The sequence below is a fragment of the Cupressus sempervirens genome, chromosome 3, assembly GCF_028749045.1.
Source record: "Cupressus sempervirens isolate cs-2001-9-10 chromosome 3, ASM2874904v1, whole genome shotgun sequence".
NCBI classification, from domain to species: Eukaryota; Viridiplantae; Streptophyta; class Pinopsida; order Cupressales; family Cupressaceae; genus Cupressus; species Cupressus sempervirens.
This window is the reverse complement of record NC_143120.1, coordinates 503,564,031-503,577,922: the sequence shown is the minus strand read 5'-3', so window position 1 is coordinate 503,577,922 and position 13,892 is coordinate 503,564,031. Positions and strand designations below refer to the sequence as shown.

The window sequence follows — 13,892 nt, the reverse complement described above, 5'->3', positions numbered from 1 at the left end:
TGAATATTGGATTTTTTGGCTTGAACTATGGGGTGTAATGTTCCCAATTTTTAATAAAATGTTTAATTAGGTTAATTAATTAAATGATCCTATAATTCAAATAATATCACAAGGACTTATTTAATTAATAAAGGGGCCGCTCTTTATTTTTGTTTAGTACTTGTTATTGTCATTTTGTAATCCTTCGGGAAGTTTCTCCGAAGCCCTTTATAAGGCCTTCTTGTAAGTTGTTTTAGGCATGCTTTTGGATTATTTTCTATGTACGGCGAATTCTTGGATCATTCGCCATTTCGGAAGTGAAAGATCTTCCCTATTTGGCTTGTGTGGTTTTGGTGGGATTTAACCCTCACCCTATTCCGTATGTGTATTTCTTGATTTGATTTTGGCAAATATCGATATATTTTGTCGAGTGACTTTGTTGGTATCTCTTGTTTGTATATTTGAATTACTTGTCAAATATTGTTGATTACTGGGAATCGTATGTAACTCACTAACCGTGGCGCAAGACCTCCCTCACTCCATTCTCCGCAATTTCCTTCTCCGTCCCGCACCATACAACTTTCTGTTTACCTACCATTCGACTTCACCCATCACCATATGGACATCCTTCTTGGACCGTACGGTCACCCCTTTCGCATCCTGATTCCACCATACCTGATGCACTGACTACCCGAGGCACCGAGGAGAACTACCTGAGGCGTTGGAAAGACTACCCATGGCATGAAGGAGAACTACTTGAGGCATTGTAAAGAATACCCAAAGCACGAAGGGAGAACTACTTGAAGCATTTGCTACTGGGAGTAGACGACAAGGCTAGTGAAGTAATTTTCTTATGGATCGAGATCACCTACAGGCCGAGTTCACCTTAGGAACATTACAGTGGTATCAGAGCTTGTGATCTTGCCAGCCTATTAGGAAATTTAGCTCAAATCATGGTGCCGAGTGATGCGTTGGTTGAGACGTTGAAGAAAATCAAGAAGGATTGGGTGATTGGTATATGGGAAAGAGATATCTCTGAAGGATTCTATAGAATTGCGAGTGAAGTATCCATCATCTCAGCACAATAAAATCTTCAACAATTTTCTAAAGCAGGAAATTGATCAGTGGCTACAAGATGAAGTCATAGAAGCACAAGAGGAAAATGAAGAGTCACATGGGGATTCGCAAGTATCTATTGCTATGCCTACAAGTGGAAAGCACCTGAAACTTCAAGATGATAGAAACGATGAAGATGTTTGTAATAATTTCATCAAATCAACACTCATGGATCACATTGATGAAAATTTGGGCCCTATTGGTGATCCTCAAAAGGAGAAAGCTCTACTAGAAATTGTTCAAATTCATGGAGATGCTACAGATGATTCCTTGCAAGAGAAACCACAATTGATTGACTATGGAGTTTATCCTTTGGTTGAGCCCATCTTTAAGGCACTATCAGGCATGAAGGTTTTTGTTTTTTGTCAAGGCTACATGTCCATCATCGAAGCTATGCCCATATTCTTGGTCTTGTTTATTGCCAAGGATCCATGACCATGACCATTATTGTGTTTATTGCCATGTTCATCATCATATAGTGGATCAGGAACATTACTGTGGTTATCTCTATTGCCATTATGTGTTTGTCTCTATGGCTACATCCATAACAATGGCTACTTCTATCGCCATGTACGTTACTAAGGAGATGTTCATTGTTAAGGCTTTGTTCATCATTGAAGTTTTGTGTGTTGTCGAAGCTCTATTTGTAGCTGAAATTTTGTCCATCATTGAGGTTTTGTCTATTGTTGAGCTACTCTCTGTTGAGGCTCTCTCTATCGTGGTACTCATGGTTGGGGATCCCTTTACTGAGTTACTCTTCCTCGAGGTTCCCTTCATTGAGGCTCCCTTCATTGCAGTACTTTTTGTTGAGGCCTTATCCATTGCAAATATTCTATAGGGTTTATCCAGAGGGCATTTGCCAGTCAAGAGTATAATATTGGTCACTATGGTCATGTCAGTGCTTAAATTTGTGCCAGCATCAATGCCTATGCCTATGACCATAACTAAAGTGATCTTTGAACATGACAATGTAAAAGATTCCATTGATTGGTGTCATTGGCATTGTACTGACCAGTATGACAATATTTATATTAGAGTGGCACAACAACAGTTGATGACAGTGTGTTGCAACAGAGATTTGATGTCAACTCACATGATCTACTTGTGCATTTTATTTGGGATCCAGGAATTGATGGTGTGGATTGGATAGCGAATTGCTTGAGGTCAAGCAATCTTTGGCCGGAAAGGATTTGTAATGTTCCCAATTTTTAATAAAATATTTAATTAGGTTAATTAATTAAATGTCCCTATAATTCAAATATTATCACAAGGGCTTATTTAATTAATTGATTTAATTAATAAAGGGGCCGCTCTTTATTTTTGTTTAGTACTTGTTAGCTTATTGTCATTTTGTAATCCTTCGGGAAGTTTCCTCAAAGCCCTTTATAAGGCCTTGTAAGTTGTTTTAGGCATGCTTTTGGATTATTTTCTATGTACGGCAAATTCCTGGATCGTTCGCCATTTTGGAAGTGAAAGATCTTCCCTATTTGACTTGTGCAGTTTCGATGGGATTTAACCCTCACCCTATTTCGTATGTGTATTTCTTGATTTGATTTTGGCAAATATCGATGTATTTTGTTGAGGGATTTTGTTGGTATCTCTTGTTTGTATATCTGAATTACTTGTCAAATATTGTTGATTACTGGGAATCGTATGCAACTCACTAATCGTGGCGCAGGACCTCCCTCACTCCATTCTCCGCGATTTCCTTCTCCGTCCTGCACCATACAACTTTTTGTTTACCTACCATACAACTTCACCCATCACCATACGACATCCTTCTTGGACCGTACGGTCACCCCTTTCGCCTCCTGATTCCATCGTACCTGATGCATTGACTACCCGAGGCACGGTGGAGAACTACCTAAGGCACTGGAAAGACTACCCGTGGTATGGAGGAGAACTACCTGAGGCACTGGAAAGACTACCTGAAGCATGAAGGGAGAACTACCTGAAGCATTTGCTACTGGGAGCACACGACAAGGCTACCTAAGTAACTGCTTACGGATCGAGATCACCTACAGGTTGAGTTCACCTTAGGAACATTACATGGGGCATATTGTATATAGTTCTTATTTGATATTATAATTTCACTGGATGCATGTAAAAAGGTTAGATGGTGAAATAGCCCAGCTAGGATATTATATTGAAAATATATTCAACTTGAAAATACCAAAAAAAAAAATATCAAACAAGCCTTGGATTACTTTCTTTTCACAAATAAATCAGAACCTTACAAATTAAATGAGATATGCATAAACTGTCAATTACAGAAGTAAGGTATTGAAAATATTTTTATTTGATTCTTATTGAATAGATGAGGAATACCAAAATCTGGTCTCAAAAACTCTTCATTGTTCATAGCAGCTATGCATGAATGAATATCTCTGAAAATCCTTGCAAATACTTCTGAAATGCTCAACAATGGCAGACTGTGATTCTGAAACTGAATCCCACTTCCATTTCCATACCTATACTGCTGTAGTGTGCTTGCAACAACTAAACTGTTTGCTTGGGGTAGCGTTCAAAGCTTGATGCTCAGGGTTTGGGTCCTTAGCGTAGAGTTCTGATGGCAGACCAAAGATCATATAAAATCATAATTAATAAGTCCCCAAACATTTCCTTCTATTGTAGTAATATAGCTCTCAACCCTTCAACTCTAACCTTGGTTCTCCAAAACCTAACTTGGCAATAATAATAGGGAAAATAATATCCCTCATCATAAATCCACATAGTAAGGAAAAAACTGAAAATATCTAATTTGACTTGGCCCCAAACCATGACTGAAAAATAGGAAGCCACTTAAGTGAAATCAATCCTACCACTTATTGAAACAAAAGACTTCTCAAACATAGCAAAAAAATGGCTAAGTATGGAGAAGAAACATATTACAGCCTTATTAGGAGAATTAAGAACTGCGGTTAGACAAGGGACGTGACAGATGGATTGTGTATCATCGCATCATAGCTTAGCATAAGTTAGTGAATCAGGCTCGAATACGTGGGTATAGTACCTCGATGTGGCAGAAATTTTTTGACAGTGGAGTATGTGTCCGAATGGCATGCAAAATATATATAAAAATAATTTTTTTATACAAATGCACAAATAGGAACAAAAGTCAAAATACACACGAGTCAACTCTAAATAGAATTTAATAATACTTAATAAACTTATAGCTTTGTGTCCTTGGTATTTCTGGTCTTAGTCTCCCAAGTTCCTTGTGGTCCAGTTGAAAAGTGATGGATTTGAGAAAGTCTAGAGTCTAGTGGTTCTCTTGTCTTTTGAGGTTTCAACTTTGAGGCTTTTCATCTTGGAAGAGCATCCGAAATGCAGGGAAGGAGATAGGTCTGGATAATTTAGCAATTGTCTAAGCACAGGTCAAGAGACATGGAGAAACATTGAAGTGGTTGAAGTTGATTGAGGAAGAAGCAAGAAACATAGAAATTGTTCACAAACACTAATATACATTAGGTGTGAAAAAGGGGTAGAGATTGAATTTAGTGCAATTAATGATTGAAGTGTGATTCAAAAATGTCAAAATCTTCCCCAAGATGAATAGGCGCCTATACATACTCAACATAAAGGATCAATAAAAGAATTGCAAAGGGAAGTTGAACTTAAGGCCCGCAGGCAAGAAACCAATTTGAAAACAAATATCTTTCACCTAGCATGCACCCATAATCCTCATGCATAGTGTCTTCCAGAGGATCAAAGTTTCATTGAAAGAGAATGGTCAAGATGGAAAATCACAAGAAATAGCGGAAATTGTGAGTATCGCTCATCAAACAATGACCACCAACACGAAAGGAAGTGTTACAGATTGTGAAATTTTCGTTCATGATGCATATGTGCCTAGGTGCATAAACACATTAATGTGGAGAAGATTCAAGGTTAAAATGATCTACAACTTGATGGATTGAGCCCATACGTTCATTGTATCCCATATGACAACAAGAACACCACTGTGGAAGACCTACCATAACAATACTTGATATGCGCTTGTTAGCATTGTTTCTCTATACACGAGAATGTTGGAGAAGTCCATAATCCAATGTACAAGTTAAAATGTGCCTAGAGCATCAATCATTCACACCAAAGAAATAATTTGAATACATGGAAATGCCCCATGGGCTGCTAGAATGCGCCAAGGGTGTAATTTCACTATCTAAGGAATCTCGTCCTAACGGGGTTAAAATCCATAGAGCCCCAAGCGAGCCTAACACAATTTCAACATGGGTATGTAATATGTTTGAAACAATAAACCCTTCAATTTAAGCAAAATGCACTAAGAGTGCAAATTCTCTATGCATTTGGAATCCTACTTCAAACTAAGCCTCCATCGTACGCCTCCATATGTGCTCCCAACACAATTTTTGCCGTCTTGAGGAACCTTCTTGGAAAAGCAAGGTAAATAAATTCACCAAATGGCCCCATATGCCTTCAAGGCACGAAATGAACTTGGTGAAGGTAAATAGGTGAAGAGAGAGAAATCCAGGGGTATATTTATGCCTAGAGTACAATTTTTTATAAACTCACAAGAAAATCTAAAGTTTGCCTATCCTTTAGTATGGCCTATATGCGTTCATTAGCACAAATCAATCACATGCAAGGAAACTTTATATAAAATAAAGTCTTTAAGTATATCTTATATGCACTTTGTAAGCTATATGGGGTGCAAGGAGTTTCCAAAATGTTAAAATCCTTTTTAATGCAATGTAGGCACCCGAGAATTAATTTACGAAGGTTGAGAAGTTTGTGCAAATAATCAAAATACCCAACTATGGCATATTTGTGCTGAAGACCACAATGGCAAGAAAAGGTAAAGTTTAATGTTTCCAAAGTTTAAAGCCCATGGAAATATTGAAATTTCATGTATATACTTAGTGTTAATGTTTTGAACCAAAATAGCATGAAACAAAGAACAAATAAAACAAGACATGAACACTTTAGACACAAAGATTCACCTTGGGAAAACCCTCTTGCTCGAGGGAAGAACCCAACTTCACAAAAGATCTCTTTTATTTAATAATGTAATTGAATACAAGTACACAACTCATAAACTCTTAGTTTCAAGAATCGACAATATCAACATGATTGCTACAATAATAAGCTTGATCATGCACACAACAAAATGATAGTATCCGAGATCAAAGAAGAACCGCACACTCAATAATCAAATGAACCCATAACTCTCACAACATAGAAAATTATCACCAATCATACAGAAAAATACATCAAAATTTTGTTACAGTAATCTCAGAAAGAAGCACCTTAGATAGACATGCACATACTATAGTGTTATAAGGAGTACTATATTCGCACACATATGAGAATACAAAACTCTAGATATAAAAGGCTTGACAATCGACAATTTTTGTTACTGTTGGTTGTTGATGAGAAGGCTTCCTAGCAGCTAAAGAGTCTCCACCATGGAACACAAAACATCGTGCATTACACTCTTGACCATCATCATCAATGCAACAATAGGTGACACAAAAACACCGTCTAATATCCATGATCTACTGCACATGGTGAGAGGCAGAGTCAGAACACAAAATGAGACAGCTAGGTCACAAAGAAGGCACAACATGAGCATGAAATAATTATGCTTGAATACGATAAATGTCTCATAAAATACTCTTAGTTGATTACATAGGTGAGAATGATCTCCCATAGAGCTACAAAACACTAACTCGAAGGAGTTTTTTTTATGCTATTCTACAAGACATTTTGACATAACATGAATGTATTCAGAGGTTTAAAAAAAATGTGCTAAGCATGAAAAACTGAAAGTTCGAACTAATGGATTTAATCAAGTGTTGAAGTTTTACATGAACATCGATGTGCACCTAAGAAAAGGCGTGAAAGAAATTGATTTTATTAAGTGTTGAAATTCTATGAAGAAATTTTTGAAGCATGAGAAATTTAAATAAATATTGGAATTATTTTGAAAATTAATTAAATAATGGAATTTTCAGGCCAATATGCAATTAAAATGTTGGAAATGTTCAATTGGCGAATATTTAGTATCCAATTTGTTTTGAGTGTTCTTGGATGAAACTTGTTATTGAAGTTAAATGCTTATCTCAATTTAAGCATATCTGCAAGTGAGCTCCTCTTCCTTCTTTATGTTCAAGTTGGTGTCTCGTCACATTTCTCCTTTTGTCCTTCACCTTCTTTCTCTCCTGTCCCCTTTTGATCTCCTTTTGAATATTAAAATGACTTTAAATAGTCTGTTGTAAGGTCCATTCATGTCACTTTAAAATATTTTACGCATTTGGCTTAATTTTCCGTAAGCAATCATGAGTTCGTAAACCAATACCAAGGTCCCATTTCCATCTGCTAGCCGCCCCATAGCTCATGCTGGTAACTTTTTAATTAGGATGTGCCATACTGCAAAACCTAAAATAAGGATGCAACTCATCCATCAATTAGATCCTCGGATCTCATGTCAATCTATGAAACATTGCTGCAACTATATGCTGCGTTACTTTGTTCATAACTGTATCAAATCTCAAAGTGTGTAGTATCTCAATGTAATCCACAAGGTGCAAAGCACCTATCTTGTCAACTCCTGAACCCCAAACCAATGTATCAAATTGATCATGGGCATAGAAATAGGTGTCCAACAATCCACCTTCCTTCCGAATCAACCAAGTGAACAAGTAGATGCCAAATATCAAGGTATTTTTTAGTGGCTAATATTCGCAAATTGGCTAATTTTAGATTTTTTTGGCTGGTAATTTGGCTAATAATCTAAGATTTGATACAACCTAAATCACTATAGTTTAATAAAATTTAGTTCTAGAATATTTAAAATCACTCAATAATTAATTTTTATTGAAAAATTTAAACTCAAATATTCGACACAATATTCATTACATGATTAGATTTGAGTCACCTAAATATAATTTATTATTGGAAAAATTAAATTGAACTAGCCAATAATTATCATAATTATTAGTTACTTTAGGGATATATCACCAATATTTAGTTTTCACTATTGATTTAAAGTATATGTAACGGTCCTCATAATATTCCACGAGGTAAAAAAATGTTCAATTTTGATTTGTAATATTCCATGGTGATTAATGAACTTCCTATTATTATTGAGATTCGTCAATATTTTATATTAAAAAATTAGGATTCGAAAATAATAGCCAATATTAATTATATTTCGAATAAAAAATTGAGAGATTTGCCAATAGAAATAATTTTGTTTTATCAAAATAATGAAAGATTCGCCAATATTTTATATCTTCTTTTGGAGGCGGCTTCCTTAAAGTTTACCCTGCCAAACATGCCCCCCATATACATAATTTCAACTCATCAGATCTCCGAATGTCGCTGCTATAACTCGAATCAGCAACAAGAATGTCAGCAATGTTGTCGCTGTGCCACTGAACTAGAAAGGTAAACATTTCATATGGGATATCCCTTGAGTAAGGATAACTCCACAGATCTACATAAAGATAAAATCACCAACGAGTGAATAAATAGCTTCGATATTGTAGAAACTTAGTGACAGGTCTCTAGATGAAATGTAGAAACCTTCATTACATATTAAGGAAATTGTGATTCAGCACAAGTGCCATCAATTGTTAATGTAAGTGTAGTTTCAGTCGGATAAAATTCACTAAGGATATATATACAATTAGATATATGAGATAGATTATATTATATATATTATATATGTAATATTTATATATATACACATATGTGTGTGTTAAATACCAAACTATTATATTAAATACCAATGGATAGACACGTCCCTTCACAAGACATGTCTATTCGTTGGTATTTAATATAATATTTTAGGGACATGTCTCGTGAAGAGTTTATTGTTTCAAACATATTAGCTATCCATGTTGAAATTGTACTAGGCATGCTTGGGGCTCTATGGATTTTACCCCCTAACGACAAGATTCCTTAGACATAGTGAAATTACACCCTTAGCGCATTCTGGCAGCCCTAATATAAGATAGATGGCTGCCATTTGGGAAGTATATATCGAGGAGGCAATGCAACTACATTTGCAGCAATCCATGAAAACTAACATGGTATCAGAGCCAAATAGCAAATGTAAAAGAAGATACATTTCAAACAGTAGATAGCATAAGTGGAGTTTGCATCAAAGAAACATGATTAGCAGATTCTAAAACGACAGAGATTCAATATGTCAGATGTTAATAAGTTTGGAAGAATTAAATACAAAAAGCATTGATGATGAAGATTCATGGGAATCGCTAAACAATAAAACGTCAATCAAAATACTAAAGACAAAACTCATATTCTGATAAGTATTTGTGATGACATGGATAATCATACATAGCAGATGTTGCTGACATTCTTCATGGATGATTTTGTGTATGCTAATACCAAATCAATGTTATCGAGCACTAATATATATACTGCCATGTTAGCATGTCACAGCCATGTCAACAAGTTAGAGATTGTGCAGGAAGACAATACAACAAGTGATATATTTTTGAAAGAACCGATTAAATAAAAAGGGAAGTTAAGTATTTACAATAATAATAAAAGCTGCGACTTTAGAAGCTAATTGCAATGAATGGAAGTTGATATTAACCATACATTTCATAAACCAAACCTATTTTGTGGAAGTATACTCCTGCGATAAGTTGAAGTCAATTTGTATTCTGCGGTTGTGGCAAAAATCTCAGTTTGTTTTGATCGAAGACATTCGTAATGAAGAGGACAAATCAAGAAGTATAAAAGAGGACAAATCGAGAAGTTTAAAAGATTGCATCAAAGATGTTGATATGCAAATAAGTATTTTCCTTGAGTGTTACATTTATTTATTCATTGCAGTCTCTCTCTTATTTGTATTTCAATATGTATTATAATAGCTATTTGCCTTGATCTTTAACTCTGAGAATGTTCTTGTAGGAAAAGGGAGATTGGTATCAGATTTAGAGGTAGTCTTGATACTTATTCAAAGACAACTTTGGATAAGAAGCTCAAATGATTGATATTCAGAGGGACTTCGAAAGTTCATGTGTGTGACTATATGATTTTAATGGGCCTACCCCCTGTGTACGTACACATGAGGAAGTGACGACTTACAAATGATTATCACTTGCATTTGCAAAAGTTATTGAAAAGTGACGATCTTACAATAACTTAATTTTCTATTATAATGAATATCTTACGATGCTTATGTAGAGCATGATAGATTATACTTTGCGTGGTGGATGTTCATATGGTAAGGATTATGAGAATGAGTGTGCACATACCTTATGAACATTTTGAGTACACGGCGAATGTTGTGCAAATTGATGTTCAATGGGCCATTACACAGAGTACTTGGTGAATATCATTTGAGATGACATGTATGAGGCCATTACTCATAGTACTTGGTGAATATCTTGCAACTCGACATTTAGGAGGCCATTGCTCAAAGAGTACATGGTGAATGTCATATGAGATGACATTTAGAAGGCCATTACTCCCAATATCTTTACTCAGAGTATTTGGTGAATATCATTTGTTGATATTTTGGAGGCCAATACTCATGATATCAAATGTGATATCAAAATGTTGAATATCTTCTGATCAAAGATATTTTTATATTACATATAGGTAATATGTGGTCCTATGTTTATCCTCCCTAACTAAGAGGGAGTGTTAATGTTAGTGCAGTTTTAGTCGGAAAAAACTCACTATATATATATGAGAATAGGTAATATATGGTCTTGTGTTTATCCTCCCCAACTAAGAGGGAGTGTTAATGTTAGTGTAGTTTCAGTTGGAAAAAATTCACTATATATATATATATATATATATATGAGATGCATTATATTATATATGAAATATTTATATATATATAAATATGTGTTAAATAACAAACTATTATATTAAATACCAATGAATAAACATGTCTCGTGAAGGGACATGTCTATCCATATTTCATCTAATATAAGAGAGATGGTTGCCATTTCAAAAGTATATACTGAAGAGGCAATGCAACTACATTTGTAGCAATCACAACAATCAAATCATCACCTTCACCAAGGAAATGATCGCTGCTGCATAAAATTTCAGAGCTACAATCACTCAGTTCATCTTCATCCTCGTATGGAAAAAGTGTTACCTCATGGTTTTGTAACTGCTGTCATAAAAATCTGAATTCTTGAGTCTAACTTCTTGTTGGTTCTTTTGATCATCATTAGCATAATATGTCCCATTTGAGTAAGGAGCGATGAGTATGATATGCTCATTTTCAACTTCAACAATGGTGTTGATTCCTTTGACAATTTATATGACCTCTTGGCCTTTGAATAAAGACCACCTTCCTTGTGTGTGACTGCCATAGAAATCTGATGTTCAACCTTGTACAACGAATAATGTGTCATAATTAGTTGAAGACAAAGTTCATCTATCTCTCCGTCCTTGGCATCCCCAAATTTAATAGCAAGTTCTCTATCCAGTAAGAGCTGCATCTGATTTCATCCTTTCGAATGCTTCTTTGATCCTTTCGAATGCTTCTTTGATTGTTTGTAGTTGCATACTAGTGACCCCACATGAAAGACCCTGTTGCCTTTCATCAATTTGAGTTTTCCACATCAGTTCTTTTCATATCTATGTGTCATCCATCGTTGTTAATACTTGTACAACCTTCTCTTTTGTAACTAATAACTTGTCCATTATATCTTGCAGAGATAAAGGTTTGTGTTCAAATTCATCCAGGGAGTAAGGGCTGTCACATACTGAATTTTCCGTTTTGTTTTCAACTGCTGGAGTAATATCATCATCATACTTAATTGCTTCTATAGCTGGTGTCATGCACTCTTCATGAAGTGATAATGGAATAGCATCATGTTCATATATGGATTCATTACATGATTTTTCCTCTTCAGTAGTTTTGTCAATAGTAGTAATCAATTCACCAATTAAGAGTTTAGCATACCTCATTAGCAGTAATGGGTTCTTTCACAGTATCATCCTCAGCTGGTTGGAAGTCAACATCTTGTTTGCTTTCTACTTGCTTAAATTTAGGTGTATTTGCAATCAAGTCTTCCCTCACATGTGCATCATTGTTTGGCTGCATTAGTTCTCCTTTATTGACTTCACAACAATGATTAGGTGTCAGATTCATGACTTGAAAAACGAGTCCGTTCTCTTCTCATTTGGTTCTTGCTCATATCTGGAGATCCTGCAACCTATACACCTGCTAATATTAACTCATTTCCAGACATATATTCCTTGAACCTTTCACACTTATGTTCTACCAATTCTTTCACACCTGCTAATATTAACTCATTTCCAGACATATATTCCTTGAACCTTTCACACTTATGTTCTACCAATTCTTTCACAAGCTCATAGCTATGGGCAAGATTGTTTCCTCCCTTCTCCATATAGCCAGTAAATCTGATTATAATTGCTTGCATACGCCCTCATCCTCATCTAGGATTAATGATTAGATTGTTTTCATGCAAGCTCTCATATTGTTCCGTTGATTCTTCCTAAAATTGCTGAAAAAACAATGAAACAACTGAAGGGTCATTCCTTCACAACCAACATTCAATATGATGATATAAAATCTGGTTTTCGCCATCAGCTCCAGGATGTTAGCCCCTTACCAAAGTTAGGATCTTTGACGTCATGTAGTCCCTGTAGGCTGTCCACAATCAATTGTATGATCGTCTTCAAGATACTATCATTATATGGTGTAGTAGTAGCTGTAATTTTGAGAATTTTTCTGAAGCAGGAGACAACTAGAAGTCTTACCTCCTCATGTGGATGCTCCATCAATAAGTGCTGGACTAAGGTAATCATCAAGGGCTGCAAGGACCAATTCAACAACCTTCAATCAGACTGGTCTATTTTTTTTCAAACATGTGTCCAGATCCTTCAGTTTAGAAAGAAGACTGTCCCTAATTTTAATAGGTTCCAGATTCAAACTAAGGATGTACAATCCATTACAATCTCTTCCTCTTTCTGCGAATCTCCGTGTTGTTTACCATTGAATGTGTCATTAAACTCTTTTGAGAACACCTTGTTCTTTAGATTATCTATTGTCATATTTTGTTTTCTCCCTGACCCAAGTCTGATGTACAGTACCGCAATTTGTAAGACACCACCTTTGTTTGGTAACTGCTGAAGGGACAACCCTGTCTGGCGTAATTTCACTACGTTGCCAAAAGACACTCCCAATCTGAGCCTATTGTAATAGATGAGAATCGTGCACAACTGTGACTGCTGCTGCGGACAATAATGCTTTGTTTTCACAATTGAATATTTGTATGTTGTTCGTTTGTGGTAGTCTCAATGATATACACATTTAATTTTACCGCCAGGTTGTTACAAATTTACAGCTATGTATATTCGCATTGCACAAGTTACAAAATAGAGATGATGTTGCATTACCACTGTTCAAAATCCAGTCATTATTCCAAGTTATCACTACAGTCAGAAATAATGTCTCATTGTAATACAAATGTGTAGTATTAACGAATATAATATTTATGCACCTGGAAATGACTGCCTGAAGTGTTGGGTGGATATTTTGCAACCAATAGTTTGTGTAAATTTGGTCGCAAAATAGGATGACCAGCCACAGCGTATTAGAGCAAGTCTCACCTACCTATAAGGGAAGGCTCCCCCTTCTCACCGTTCCTTGGATTGACTCAAGGTAAGCAAGAAGTTAGAGAGATTTTGTTAGGGGTGTTGCCAATATTCTTTCCTCTTAATCTTTAAGGAAAGAATCCACTTACCTGTAGAGTGAGTACTGGGCAAGATTAAATCTCTAAACTACCTTTTATCTAATAGCT

At 35.6% G+C, this 13,892-nt stretch overlaps 1 protein-coding gene across 1 annotated transcript in view; it reads left to right on the top strand.

Moving 5' to 3' along the window:
* Window positions 1-13,892, top strand: part of LOC149567384 (MRG family protein) — a 183,862-nt gene that overhangs the window by 44,688 nt on the left and 125,282 nt on the right. The window lies entirely within an intron of this gene.